Here is a 15389-nt window from a genome sequence, read left to right on the forward strand (position 1 = left end):
TTCCACTCACGCGGGAGACCTGAATGGAGTTTTAGCCTCCAGGCTTTGGCCTGGCTTCCTGATCAACGTGGCCATTTGTGGACTGAACCACCAAATGAAGATCTGTCTCTCTATGTGTCTTTGTTACCCTGCCTTTCAAATAAATAAATAAATCTTTTTTAAAGAATAAGTAATAATCTGGAGATGATTTTAAGTATGTGAGTGGTTGTGCATAGGTTACAGGCAAATAATATACCATTTTATATAAAAGAATGAACACCTGTGATTTTTGATCCATGGGTGACCTGGAATCAGTCCCCACTGATTTTCTAGAGACCACTGCACATCTTGTAAGGCAATAGTTTCTAAACCATATTCCCTTGGGTATTTTGCTATAAAATGTTAATACACATACAGTATGAAAGACGTCTTAGTGTCAAAATTTAGGGAAATACTGAGTTAAAAATAATTAATGTATCCTTTCATAGTTTCTCCATTATTACATACTTCACATTATGTTTCTAAAAGGTATATTGAGAATAGCTCAATTCTAATAATGACAACCTTTTTAGAGGCTTTCCATAAATCTGAATTTTTAATTAGATTCATAGCACTGCTCACAATATGTAATTATATAATTATACATTTATTTTATACCTGTTCATTTTCTCTTTTTCATATTTCCTCTTTATTTCATTTTCACACCATGAAGGCAGAATCTAAGGGTTTATGTTTATCTTGATTCTAGTTTATACTCAGACCTGTTGGAAAACGTATATATGAAACATGTTCATATTTTAACAAGAACTTTGGGAGATTTTATAAATGATGAGAGGAATATAGCAAGTTTTGAACAGAGATGGAAGAAATCATATTATTCTCTCAGGCAGATTACTAAAGGTGCCTTGATTTAATTAGAGGACCAAGTCTGAGAAACCCTAGCCCAGATGAGAGACAAAATAGGTAGGGGCTAGAAAAACAGCTTTGAATATGATTTAGAAAGCTCAGTGTATTGTTTCTCTATTACTGCTGTAGCTAAAACAAACAAACAAACAAACAAACTACAGTTTTATTACAATTGTGTGAAAGTCTGACGTTGGTTTCCTTAGACTAAAATCAGTGTTAGTGTGACGCTTCCTTGCCAGGGGCTTCACAGGAGAACCCATTCCCTTGCCCTTTCTAGCTAATGGAGGCTGCCTACATTCCTGGTTTCCTGTCTCCAAGTCAAAAATGTTACATGTCTGTCTTTTCTCTGGAGTAACATCTTGCTCTGATACTCAAGCTCTCTCTTCTACTGTAAACGACTCTTGGTATTACTACATTGTGCCCATCTAGATAACAAAGGATAATCTTATTATAATGATTGCAGCTGACCTAAGAGCAAGAGGGTTGAGGAGAAGGCCTTTTCTTAAAGGATCTTGCTCTTGAGCATAAAGATTTGGAGGATTTGCTAAAATCAGCACAGAAGAAAAACTTGTTTTCTAATCTGTGACTTTTTGACATGAATTATTCTTTTTTGTATTTGTTTTTTCAAAGAAACAATGTGTATTGAAGTTCTAGATTCCAGTTTGACCATCTTCAAATCTTCCTTTTTTGTATGAAAGTATTCTGAATGTGATTTCTGTCTTAAGAGGCTGGGGCACAAAGACTTTTATATTTCCCTTGGGAGTAAGAGGGCTTATTAATTTATTTTAAGTATTTTTTAAAGATTTATGTATTTGAAAGACAGAGTTACACAGAGGGGAGAGGGGACAGAGAAATCTTCCCATCCACTGGTTCACCCCTACATTGGCCTAAATGACCAAGGAAAGCCAGGAGCCAGGAGCTTCATCAGGGTCTTCCATGTGGGTGCAGGGGTCCAAGTACATGGGCCATCTGCTACTACTTTCCCAGGCATATTAGCAGGGATCTGGATTAGTAGTGAGCAGCCAGGACTCAAACTGGCACTCATAAGGATGCAGATAGTGCAGGTGGAGGTTTACTCACTATATGACAACACAGGCCCCAAGATGGCTTATTTATTTTTGAATAAAGAATGATATTTTGGGATCAGAGCTGTGGCATAGTGGGTAAAGCTGCCACCTGCAGTGCTAGCATCTCGTATGGGCACTGGTTCTAGTCCCAGCTGCCCCACTTCTGATACAGCTCTCTGTTGTGGCCTGGGAAGGCAGTAGAGGATGACTCAGGTCTTTGGGCCCTTGTACCCATGTGGGAGACCCTGAAGAAGCTCCTGGCCTCGGATCAGCCCAGCTCCTGCCGTTGTAGCCACTTGGGGAGTGAAGCAGCGAATAGAAGACCTCTCTCTCTGTCTCTGCCTCTTTCTCTCTGTAACTCTTTCAAAATAAATAAATAAATCTTAAAAAAAATGATTTTTTTTTCAAAATCAAGGATGGTACTATGGTTTGAATGTGTTCCCTTCAAAATTCAGGTGTTGTGTGATAGTATGAAAAGGCAGCACTTTGGTGATTTGTTAGCTATGCAGGCTCCTCATAAGTGAATGAAGTTGGGCACCCTTTTGAAAGGGCTGAATTGAGTGAATTGGTTTTCTCTTGGCATTCTACTCTCTGTCATATGAAGATGTAGGAATAAGGCCATCACCAGATACCACTTGGTCTTAAACTTCCTAGCCTTCAGATAGTTTGAAAGCAATGTATATTCTTTATAAATTACCAAACCTCTGATACTGTGCTTTAGTACCACAAAGTAGAATAAGATGGATGTGATGCAGGTTCATATTTTGAGTGCTTATGAAATGATGTGTGCTAGAACTGAAGTAGGGGAATCAAAAGGTGATGAGAAACAGTGAGTTCAGATGTGCTAGCATGTTAACTTTGAGTCTGAAACATAACATAAAGATGTGTGCTAGAAGATGACAGCATTGAAATAATAATTTTAACTCTAAAACTGACCAAGTTTATCTGAAAATATAAATGTAGGGGAAATTTAAGAATAGATTCTTAAAGAATGTCCAATATTGCATTATTCAAAATATGACAGTATTAGTGTGTTTGATGAAATATAAATCATTGAGGTGAAAAAATTATTAAGTTTTAAAAAAATTATTGTGTCTTATCCATGAAAAATAATGCAGTGTATCTACCTTTGTAAAGGACAACCTAAGACAGAAGCAATCTGGTCAGCTAATTGTAAACTCCATGCCTAAGGGTTTAGATTCTTCCTATACTCATGGAACATGATCTATAAATTTCTCTGTTCTGATTTGAAACTGTATTAAACCAACACATAGAGTTATGATTTTACTTTAAAAATCCTCATTGGAAAAGAAATGCATATAACTTGGTAACTGGAGCCAGTCTACAGGTAGAATAAATTTTCTTTAAAAAAAAAAGTATAACTTCAATTTTTCCTTATAAAAGATAGACTTTAACTTTAGGAGCTATAGTATGTCTTGTAGATAATATTTGAAATGCCATAATTTTAGTTGGCAATAGGTATATTTGAAAAACAATTTAAGTAGGAAACTTTTCCTGTGTTTCTTCAGCATTAAGTAAAATGGGAAGTTTTAAATGGGGGGGGGATAAAATTCTTTATTCCTTGAATATAAATATTTTTAGAGGATTTTTTTGTGCTCAGACTTTTATTTTTAAAGGTATCTTCTTTGGAGTTAAAAATGGGTATATTCATTTAAAAATTGTCTTAAAATACACATCTTAAAAATCTGTAAAATGTTATTGTCCTTCTTTTAGAACTACTGTTTTTTTAAAAAAATTATTTATTCATTTGAAAGGCAGAGTTATAGAGATAGAGGCAGAGAGAGAGAGAAAGAAAGAGGGAGAGGTCGTCACCTGCTGGTTCACTTCCCAAATGGTCACAATGGCCAGAGCTGCGCCAGTCTGAAGCCAGGAGCTTGGAGCTTGGAGCTTCTCGGTCTCCCACATGGGTGCAGGGGCCCAAAGATTTGGGCCATCCTCCACTGCTTTCCCAGGCCACAGCAGAGAGCTGGATCAGAAGTGGATCAGCCAAGACTCGAACTGGCACCCATATGGGATGCTGGCACTGTAGGCCATGGCTTTACCTGCTACATCATAGCACTGGCCCAGTGTTACCAATTTTTAAAATATATTTTCACAAAATAAGAAACATGTGAAAAGTGAAGAATCTAAATTATTTCAGTCTCCAGTGCTTTTGGTCCAGTCCAGTCCAGCCAAGTAGGCAAAAAGGTTTGTAAGAGAAATTATATTTTATGACTCAAAGTGACCAAAAAATGCCTGGGATCATTCAAGATTAAAGAAAAAAAAAAAAAAACGAAAAAACAACTTGTATTCAAAATGTAAGACATCTGTGCCTACTAAAAGAAATATATATCAATATAAAAATAACACTTATTCAAGATTTATCATTTTCCAGGCAGTGGCTAGAAGCTTTCAAACCATGATTTCTAACTTTGAAAATGATTCTTAAGTAGGTCGTTAAAGTTGTTTTAGTTTTTCTTTTTTAAACAGAAAAAAATGAAGCATGTTAAAGTTGAATGACTCTTCCAAGGCCATATAGGTGATAGGCGGCAGAACTGGTTGAATCCAAGTTTTGTTTTACACCTCACAGCACTTACTGTATAGAAAAATATCTGCATAAACTGTTCTTATTATCTTAGTCAAATTCCATTTGAGAAATTCCTTATGAGGCCTACTACTCTGATATGGCAGTATCTTTCTTGATATTAATAAATAACAGAAAACCCACTATGTTTTTATGAGTTTAGAAGACAAAGTATTATCACAGATAACAGTAACAAGCTATTTTTGTCCTCAGTTCTGACAGTGTAGAACCTGTAACTCAAAACAAGAAGCCCTCCAATTCAAATATGTAAAGAGGTACTTGAGTCACAAATACAAAGATCTGAAACCTCATTTTTGAGCCACTGTGTACATTAAGAGTCCAGCTGCCATCTGTCAATGATGCGGTATTAAACTAAGAAGTCCCTGACGAGGTCACAGTGCTGACAAAATTCAGTATGACAGTAGACCACACACAAAGGAAACAAAGCTAGGCCTTTCCACAGAGCCGTCTGTCCTTGCGATGACTTTTTAAGTTAATGTTTTTTCATGCCGCACATATTCTCCAATGTCTGCTTGATGAAATACCACAATGGCCATGGGTCTACTTCCCTGCAGTCTTGTGTAGACATTTCTGCCATACCAAAACCTTTGGCATACAGTGCCAGGTAATCAGGTGTCGTGATGTGCAACTGGAACTTGTGGGTCTTGGTGTACTTCCTGAAACAGGTCCCCAGTGATACCAGCTTGTCCCTAGAGATACTGGCTGCCAGTTCAGGATCTTTTCACTCATGTAGTACCCGCGGTCATTCTGTAGCCTGAAACAGTCGGTGCCGTAGGGCCAGTCGACGAGCAGCTAAGGTTCTCCCCAATGTATTTGGCCATCTTCTCAAACATGACTCTGGTCTCCTCTTCAGTCAAAGGCCGCATTTTTCCACCGGGCTGTAGCTCCAGATCTTCGTGCTGCAGTAACCGGAAATGGAAGTCCTAGAGGACTTTTCTAAAAGTAAAACAAGGTCATTCCTTTCCAGTAATTTAGCATTCTCCGAGAAACCTTTGGTTTATAATTTAGTGTTTTGAATAAATTTACCTTCGGGGAAGGGGATTCCCTAAGGAGACAAATTATCAGTGAATAAATCATCCTTCTCATTTATAAATTAGTCTCCTGTATGCCTGATTAGCATGAACGTGTCTCCTAAAATATGGTCACTCCTGTTTGGAAGAATTCAAATTAAACTTCTCTGCTATGTAAGCGAAGGACAAAATTTGGTTCCTAATGACTTCACCATAAGAGTGTCTCAACATTATACATTTCTTACCATAGTCCATGTCTTGGGTAATCAGTAAGTTAAGAAAACTAATCATCTTTCTTATGTTTAATTATACTGGTAAAAACCTAAGTTGATTGAAACTTTCGCCTTTTGCCTAAATGTTAAAATGCCATTATCATTTCTGTCACATTTACTTTATTGCACAGGATCCCAGCAATAAACAATTTGGCCATGGTACTTAATGACATACTTTCCCTACAGGGTAAGGATAATAACGTGTTTCTTTTTAAATTTTTCATGCCAATAGTAAAGCTTCAGTCTGTCATTCTCTTTTATATACTGAAGCCATGCTGCTCTTGGCATGGGTCACATTTTTAAATGTTTCATTTATGAAACATTCCTTTTCCTGACTCCCCTTCAGTACAGAAATATGCTGGAAAAGATCAGCTGTCTTGCAGTCCATGTTGCCTCTAAGTCTGGCATCACATTTACTCTGACACTTCCTCAGTACTTTCCAGTGGGAAGTTGCTGTATATAATTCTTATGACTTTTTATCAAATAATAGTGCTTAAATTTTAATTTGTAAATAATATGGCAGTTGGTTGACATACTAGTTCATGTAAGTCTCCACATTTTCATGCCCATTTCTGTAGTTATAGACTATTCTGTTCTACAGGCAACATTACTTACAAACTGCTTGGTTCAATTCAATGTGGTCATTCAGAGGACAACATACCTTCTTTGGGCAAAGATGTTCAAGTTATGCTAAGGGTTAGAAAAGTACATTATTATTTAAAGTATTCTTTTGTAGCATCTTCCTGGAATGTGTTTTATTGTATGAATAGCTTTTCAGGATTCATGACCTGATAACCATGTTTTGTGAGCAGTTGACTGTGAAATCTAAGTGTACATCAATAGATTTTACTTAGCTGCTTTAGAGAAGAATCTTCAGAATTGCTACTTTGGATTCACCTTTTGTAGAGATGTAAGAGACTGGGAATGTGGACAATATTTCTGAAATAACTGAACAGAGAATAGGAGATGCAAAAAAAGAAAAAGCATTGTCCTTATATCTCTGTTGGAGAATGCTCAAGTGTTCAATTAACAAGAGAAACTCAGTGGGTAAAGAGACAGTCATGACCCATGACACAAGTAAACTTTTTGAAAGGATTTATTTATTTATTTATTTGAATGGCAGGATGGGAGGAGGGAGATAAGGAGATAGGGAAGTAAGGGGAAAAAGAGAGAGAGAGAGAGAGAGAGAGAGAGAGAGATGAATTAATGAGAATATGTATCTTCCATTTGCTGGCTTGTTTCCCAAATGCCTGTTGACAGAGATTCTGGGCCAGGCAGAAGCCAAGGTATTAGAACTCTGTCTAGATTTCCCACATGGGAGAGAGGGACCCACCTACTTGGGCTATCATCCGTTGCCCTCCAAGTCACATTAGCAATAAGCTGGATCAGAAGCAGGGGATCTGGAACTCGAACCAGCACTCCAGCATGGGGTGTGGGCATCTGAAGCAGCAACTTAACCCTCTGTGCCAAAATGCCTGCCCCACTACCTGTTATTCTTAGTTTTATATATTAAAACATGCTACCATAGTGGGTTGGCTGAGCATATCACAGTTTTTTGAGAGCCAGGTTATGCTGAGTGAATTAATCCAGTCCCAAAGGGACAAATATCATATGGTCTCCCTGATCGGTGACAACTAACCAAGCACCAAAAAGGAAACCTGTTGAAGTGAAATGGACACTATGAGAAACAGTGACTTGATCAGCCCTTGCCCTGACTGTTGATGTACAATTTAATACTCTTTCCCTTTTAGCATTTTTTTTGTTCTAGCTAATACTATTGGTTGAGCTCTCTAATTAACACACAGTTATTCTTAGGTGTTTAAATTTAACTGAAAAGTGATCCCTGTTAAATATGAGTGTGAATAAGAGAGGGAGGAGATGTACAATTTGGGACATGCTCAACAGGTTATGGTGGGTTCTAAGCCTTAAGAGAATGACTTGGTTTAGGGCAGAGCAACTCTGAACAATGATAGACTGTAAAAACTGGGAGTTGGCCAAGAGTATGTATGCATCCAATACTACAGGGAAGTATGGAACCCAGGAAGCAGATTTGGGAAAATAAAATCTAAACAGAGGATAATTTCCTGGGGCAGGATAGAAGTTGGAATTTTAAGAATCTCTTTGAATATATTTACTTGAAAATCGTTTGTTTGTAGCAATTTTAGATATGCTGTAAAACAATTCAAAGTTACTATTTCCAATTCAAATTTTAACATGGATAAATAAATAAGTAATGCAAAAGGAATAAGGGGAAATTAGTATTCATGCGCACATTTGTGTGATATTTTAGTTAAATTACTTCTCCATATAATGAATGATTTCAGTAGGGCAGCAAATAATATGGTATAACTTGAATGCTTTGCACAAAGACAGGAATAAATGCATATAAGTTTCGAATTGTGAATGAGCTTCGTGATGGCATTTGATGCTGAATGGTTTGAGACCAGGTTAGAACATGGAGGAGGACTCCAAAATGTACAAAAGATTTATGCCTCTAACAACCCATTCTGTGCTTAAAACAAAGAACTACTTTGATTTTATTTTTACTACAGAATGGTTTGCTCATTAACTATTTCTCAGAGAGGTCACAAACTTAGTACAGTGGCCCTGTAAATTTCATCTGGTGCTTGCCTTCCTACTTATTCTGCACTCATGTTTTAAGTAGTTAGTTTAGGATATTTTTTCCAAGATCTAAGCATCTTGCTCATGCTCCTTTTCATCGACCTTATTGATTTCATTCATTTTATTCAGCGTGCGTACACACACACACACACACACTCACACACACCCCACTTGTAAGTGAGCAACTCATGTTCTGTTGCCTTTTAAAATTTATGTTTGAGAGACGAGGAGACAGGTCAAACTCCCCATTTACTGGTTTATTCCCCAAATGCCTGCATTTGCCTAGGCCAAAAATAAGAGGTGGGAACTAAATCCAAGTCTCACACATGGGTTATAGGAACCCAATCACTGGAGGTATCATGTTGCCTCTTAGCGCCTGCATTAGTAGGAAGTTGGAGTCAGGTTAAGATGTATACATCATAACTGGCATGTTAACCACTAGGTTAAATGCTTATCCCAGAACTAATTTTTATTTAAAGAATATTAATAATTGTGATATATTAATTTAGCCATGATTTCAGTGTATGAACTCTTTCAAAGTTGTTTAGTCTGTATTTCAAAATTATGACAACATAGCTAAGATTTTTTTAACCTGGCAATTTCTTCTTCTAATGACTGAAGCTTGGATTAGAAAAATGTTTGCTTCTGATAATGTTTAATTCATGTGTAATCTCCCTATTTAAAAGAGTCTCTTTCCCTGACAAATTTAACAGACATGCCTTATATTTGGGATTATTTTGGAGACTATTTTATAGGTAGAGAATTATTACTTTGATTCCTGATGACTTACTGGGATGCATTTCTGCAATTTATCCAGTTCTTGGCACTTCCATAGACACTGAGATAAGTGGTCCAATTACTGACAATTTTGATGGTGATGTTGATATGATATTGAATGTCTGCCCCTTTAGAATAGCAATTTAATTCTACATAGTCTGCTAAATAGCTGTACCATTTCCCTGCCTGCACCTTCTAAATAAGGGCATTTTAATCTGTTTTGCTATTTGCATGTTTGAATATACTTTGACATGTGAGTTGACACAAAAATCCTCCTCATGCTAGTGATAAAATGACAACCAATACTCCTTGAAGCTAGACATTGTATTTTGTAGTCTGTCTAATCCTACAGTGCCTAATATAAAGTTTTTAATATAGCAGAGACCCAGTAGCTATTGAAATAACATAAAATATATAAGGTAAATTAAGTAACATTTTTATCTCCATATGCCTGAGTGAGGGAAGTTATATTTTTTCCTATTATTTCTCTATATGTAATAGAGGAGAATAAAAAACTGTTATAAAATTGTTTCTTCTATTTTCAAAAGACTGAATTTTACTCAAATATTTTTTCCTACATTCAAGTAAGTTATTTTTCCTTCTGACTACAAAGAACTATTGCTTTTTTTTTTTTTGAAGTGAAGATTCCAGTAGTAGTATTTTTAGACCCATGTCAATACATAAGCAAGGTGTTGCATTGAACTGGACATTATATTGTTGATAAGACTTTGAATTCAATTGTCATAGGCTCTTTTTTTGTAGCCATAGCTACAAAAACAATGATTAAGTGTATTTTTTGGCCTTCAGTTTCATAGTATTCTTCCAACCAAAAAAATGAGAAGTGTCCAAAAACTGACTAGTGGGGAATGTAAGTACAAAAACACCTAGAAAGATAGGAAGCGTCTTTGATGATGTAGAAGTAATGGGCAGGGGTTGGGAGTCAATTCAATGATTTGGGCTAAATAGGACGCACTGTGTGAAAAATCAGAAACTCAATATGTTTATTAAAGATATTACAAGTGTGGAAATCTAAGACCAGAGTCAAATACTGCTTTATGTCTGTTTAAACTCAATACAATCCAAACAGTTTTAAATAATCATGGTCAACATGGAGATCCTTATTTATTTGTTGGTCAAATGCTAAAGATGTAAATGGAAGAATTATGTAATCTTACTAATTAAGAAAATGCTAAATTTGCTTTTATTTTTTAACTTTCAAGATAACTGGACAACTTGATGGGAAAGCACAGAGTCTGAGGTGACTTATTAATAAGTCTTGATGACCTTGATCAGAAGCTCAGGAGTGAACCTATAGTTTTATATTCTTCTGATAGATCAGACCCATGTTTGGGTTCTGCTTTGGCCTCTATGGTAAGCCCTGATAATGGCATGTTTTAGGAAGGACTGTAAAGCAGAAGCAAAAAAAGCTGTGTCAAGCTGGATAAAAAGCTAGAAATTCTTGGATAGAGTGAAATGGGGAAGTGCTAGTTATATTTTAATCAATTATTAACCATTCATGTTTGGATAATATTCAGTAGCAGTTCTTGCTCTATAATGTAACTTTTCTACTAAATCATAGCAAACTTGTTCATTTGAATTATCTTCAAAGTAGGTTCATTAAGTGGAATATTAAATAGCTTGAATTTTTTGCCCCTTCTTTTCTTCTTAATGTAATAGTTAAGGAAAATCATTTTGGGTTTTTATAACTTGTTTTTCTATGAGAGCTTACAAAGAGTGATCTGTTTTCCAGACAGCACTGAGACATGTTTTTTGAAAAAGATCATTCGCTGCTAGAGAAGAAAACTGAAGGATATGAGTTCAAAAATTCTAGATTTGAGTTTATTCTCTAATTTGAGAAAGGTACTGAACTTCATATGTTTATATTATCTTATTTCTGATTTGGATCACCAAACATTCTGGCATAGTTCAATTAATAAGATAACATATATTAAAAAAAAGAAACAAGCAACAAGAATAACCACACAAAATTCTGTAAGCACACCTAATAAACAAATATTGATCTTAGTTTCTAGATAAAAGTAGTTTCATTATTTTTAAGAAGGGATGATCCTCTTTGGAAGATGTTGCCTTACAAATAATACTGTTGCAGAGAAAGACATGGCAGAGGTAAACACTAATAATCCTATAATTATTTAAAGCAATTTTTGTTAGATTTTTTTTTAATTAAATACTGATTTCAATTCTGTGTCATGGTGGATACACATAGTGGTATTCTGATTTAGAAGTCAAAAATTTTGCTTTTTTTAAAATTAATTTTCTATGCCATTTCCAATTAACACCAGGTTTTTTTTTTCATTTCCAATTATCTTTATATACAGATCGATTCAGTATATAATTAGTAAAGATCTCATCAGTTTGTACCCACGCAGAAACACAAAGTGTAAAAATACTGTTTCAGTACTAGTTATAGCATCACTTCACATTGGACAACACATTAAGGACAGATCCCACATGGGATGTAAGTACACAGTGACTCCTGTTGCTGACTTAACAATTTGACACTCCTGTTCATGGCGTCAGTAATCTCCCTAGGCTCTAGTCATGAGTTGCCAGGGCTATGTAAGCCTTTAGAGTTCACTGACTTTGATCTTATTCCGATAGGGTCATAGTCAAAGTGGAAGTTCTCTCCTCCCTTCAGAGAAAGGTACCTCCTTCTTTGATGGCCCCGTTCTTTCCACTGGGATCTCACTCACAGAGATCTTTCACTTAGGTCTTCTTCTTTTTTTTTTTTTTTTTCTTTTCCATGGTATCTTGGCTTTCAATGCCTACAATACTCTCATGGGCTCTTCAGCCAGATCTGAATGCCTTAAGGGCTGATTCTGAGGCCAGAGTGTTGTTTAGGACATCTGCCATTCTATGAGTCTGCTGTGTATCCCACTTCCCATGTTGGATCGTTCTCTCCCTTTTTGATTCTATCAGTTAGTATTAGCAGACACTTGTCTTGTTTGTGTGATCCCTATGATTCTTTGACCTATCAGAGCCATCGATTGTGAACTGAAATTGATCACATGGACTAGTGAGATGCCATTGGTACATGCCACCTTGATGGGATTGTATTGGAGTCCCCTGGAACATTTCTAACTCCATCATTTGGGGCAAGTCTGATTGTGCATGTCCCAAATTGTACATTTCCTTCCTCTCTTTTTCCACTCTTAAATTTAACAGGGATCACTTTTCAGTTAAAATTTAAACACCTATGAATAATTGTGTGTTAATTACAGAGTTCAACCACTAGTACTAGAACAACATTTTAGCCAATCAGAAAAATACAATTTTGTCAAAACTGAATTGACTTGATTACCTGAATGTCAGTTTGAAACAACTAAATAGTATGACACTCAAATAGAATAATTTCTAAAATTCAACGTGTGAAAGTGTGTATTTGTTTATCTGACTATAACTTGAGGTATTCTCTAGCCCTATGTGGTCATGATGTGGCAAGTATTTCCTTTGTTTTCTTGTTTTTTTTAGAGTTATAGAGATGATATAGTGTGTTACAGTTAGTGGCTCATAGTACTATCATAAGCCTTTACTGCTTTGTTGTTTCTAAGTAACTTATGAACTGACTTTGCTATGCTTTAAAGGCTCTAAATGGAATGGTTCAAGTAAAACAAATGTTTGCTATACTCTCATGGGCTCTTCCGCCAGATCCGAATGCCTCGAGGGCTGATTCTGAGGCCAGAGTGTTGTTTAGGACATCTGCCATTCTATGAGTCTGCTGTGTATCCCACTTCCCATGTTGGATCTTTCTCTCCCTTTTTGATTCTATCAGTTAGTATTAGCAGATACTTGTCTTGTTTGTGTGATCTCTTTGACTCTTAGACCTATCAGAGCTATCAATTCTGAAGTGATCTTCTGTATATAAAGAGAATTGGAAATGAAAAAAAAACAACCTGGTGTTAAAATGGAAATGGCATAGAAAATTAATTAATTTGAAAAAAAATTATGTAGGATCTCTGTCTTTAATGTGCTGTACATTGCTATTTAATGCTATAATTAGTAATCCAATGTAGTTTTTTCACTTTATGTTGCTATATGGGCAAAATGTTGAAATCTTTACCTAATATATACTAAACTGATCTTCTGTATACAAAGAGAATTGAAAATGAATCTTTACATGAATGGAAGGGGAAAGGGAGCGGGAAAGGGGAGGGTTGCGGGCGGGAGGGAAGTTATGGGAGGGGGGAAGCCATTGTAACCCATAAGCTATACTTTGGAAATTTATATTCATTAAATAAAAGTTTAATAAAAAAAAAAGAAAAAAAACACATAAAAAAAATGTTTGCTTTGTTTTGCATTAAGTGTGTTAGAGAAAGTTTGTAGACCTGTGTATATGATTGTGTGAACTTTCAAAAATAGTGAAAAATGTTAGGCTTCAATTTTCTTGCCATTATTTTGAACTTTTTATAAGATTTATTTATTTATTTGAAAGGCAGTCGCAGTCACAGAGAAGAGATAGGGGGAGAGGAAGATGAAGAGGGAGAGGGGGGGGAAGAGAGAGATATATATATATATCTTCTATCCTGGTTGACTACCCAACTGGGGCTGCACCAGCTGAAGCCAAGAGCCAGCAGCTCCATTCACTTCTCCCATGTGAGTGGCAGGAACTCAAGTACTTCATTCATCTTTCACTGCTTTCCTAGGCACATTAGCAGGGAGCTGGATTGGAAGTGCAGGAGCCAGAACTTGAACCAACAATTTGATAAAGGCTTGAGGCTTCCCAAGTGGTGATTTAACATGCTGTACCACAATTCCCAACCTTATCTTGAATTCTTAGAATAAAATTGTTCTGAAAGAATGAGGGGATGGAGTTGCTATGCACAGCAGATTAAGGCACCAATTAAGATGCTTGCACTCCTCTATAGGATCCCAGAAGGGCCCTAATTCAAGTCCTTGCTAATCTGCTATTGATCCAGCTTCTTCCTAATGCATATCCTGGAGGCAACAGGTGTTAGCTCAAATACTTGGGTCCCAGCCATCCACTTGGGAGATCACATTTTACTGGGAGGTCTTGTTTTCAACCTGGCTCAGTGCTGACTGTTGCAGGCAATTGGGGAGAGAACCTGCAGTCCATCTGTCTGTCTTTCAAATAAAAATAAATTTTTAAAGAAGAATTACTACTTAGTTTGTTTACCTCTTTCTTGTTTAATTATTCAAAATAGTATATTTTAGTGCAAAAATTTGAAATAAAACACATTGCTTTCTCATAATATTTCCACTGAAATTTTTGAATAATGTTTATTATAAATAGGTATACTAATTATTTTGATACTAATATCTTTTAAATTTACGGAAAAGTGTATAGGTGGGATACATAGTAGACTCATAGAATGGCAGATGTCCTAATCAGCACTCTGGCCTCAGAATCAGCCCTTAAGGCATTCAGATCTGGCTGAAGAGCCCATGAGAGTATTTTAGGCATGGAAAGTCAAGACACTCTGGCCAAAAAAAAAAAAAAACCTAAATGAAAGATCTCTGCAAGTGAGATCCCAGTAGAAAGAATGGGCCATCAAAGAAGGAAGTACCTTTCTCTGAAGGGAGGAGTGAATCTCCACTTTGACTCTGACCTTGTCTAAATAAGATTGAAGTCAGTGAACTCAAAAGGCTTCCATAGCCCTGGCAACTCATGACAAGAGCCTAGGGAGATTACTGACACCATAAACAAGGGTGTCAAATTGTTAAGTCAACAACAGGAGTCACTGTGTACTTACTCCTCATGTGGGATCTGTCCTTAATGTGTTGTCCAATGTGAATTAATGCTATAACTAGTATTGAAACAGTATTTTTCACTTTATGTTCTGTGTGGGTACAAACTGTTGAAAGCTTTACTTAATATATACTAAATTGATCTTCTGTATATAAAGAGAATTGAAAATGAATCTTGATGTGAATGGAATGGGAGAGGGAGTGGGAGTTGGGATGGTTGCAGGTGGGAGGGAAGTTATGGGGGGAGGAAAGCCATTGTAATCCATAAGCTGTACTTTGGAAATTAATATTTGCTAAATAAAAGTTTAAAAAAAGTATATAGGTGAAGACTTGATAAATTATCCAGAGGCAAGAAACTAACATTAAGCTTTTTATCTCAGGTACTCAGTACTTTCATATTTAATCAGTACTATCAAACTTGCCA

General features: G+C 36.2%; 1 protein-coding gene and 1 pseudogene across 1 annotated transcript in view; one reads left to right on the forward strand and one right to left on the reverse strand.

The window, feature by feature from the left end:
• Positions 1-15389, forward strand: part of EPHA6 (EPH receptor A6) — a 1087270-nt gene that overhangs the window by 59010 nt on the left and 1012871 nt on the right. The gene's annotated exons all lie outside the window — the stretch shown is intronic.
• Positions 5025-5423, reverse strand: LOC133747747 (60S ribosome subunit biogenesis protein NIP7 homolog; annotated as a pseudogene).

The sequence above is a fragment of the Lepus europaeus genome, chromosome 2 (genome assembly GCF_033115175.1).
Source record: "Lepus europaeus isolate LE1 chromosome 2, mLepTim1.pri, whole genome shotgun sequence".
Lineage (NCBI taxonomy): Eukaryota > Metazoa > Chordata > Mammalia > Lagomorpha > Leporidae > Lepus > Lepus europaeus.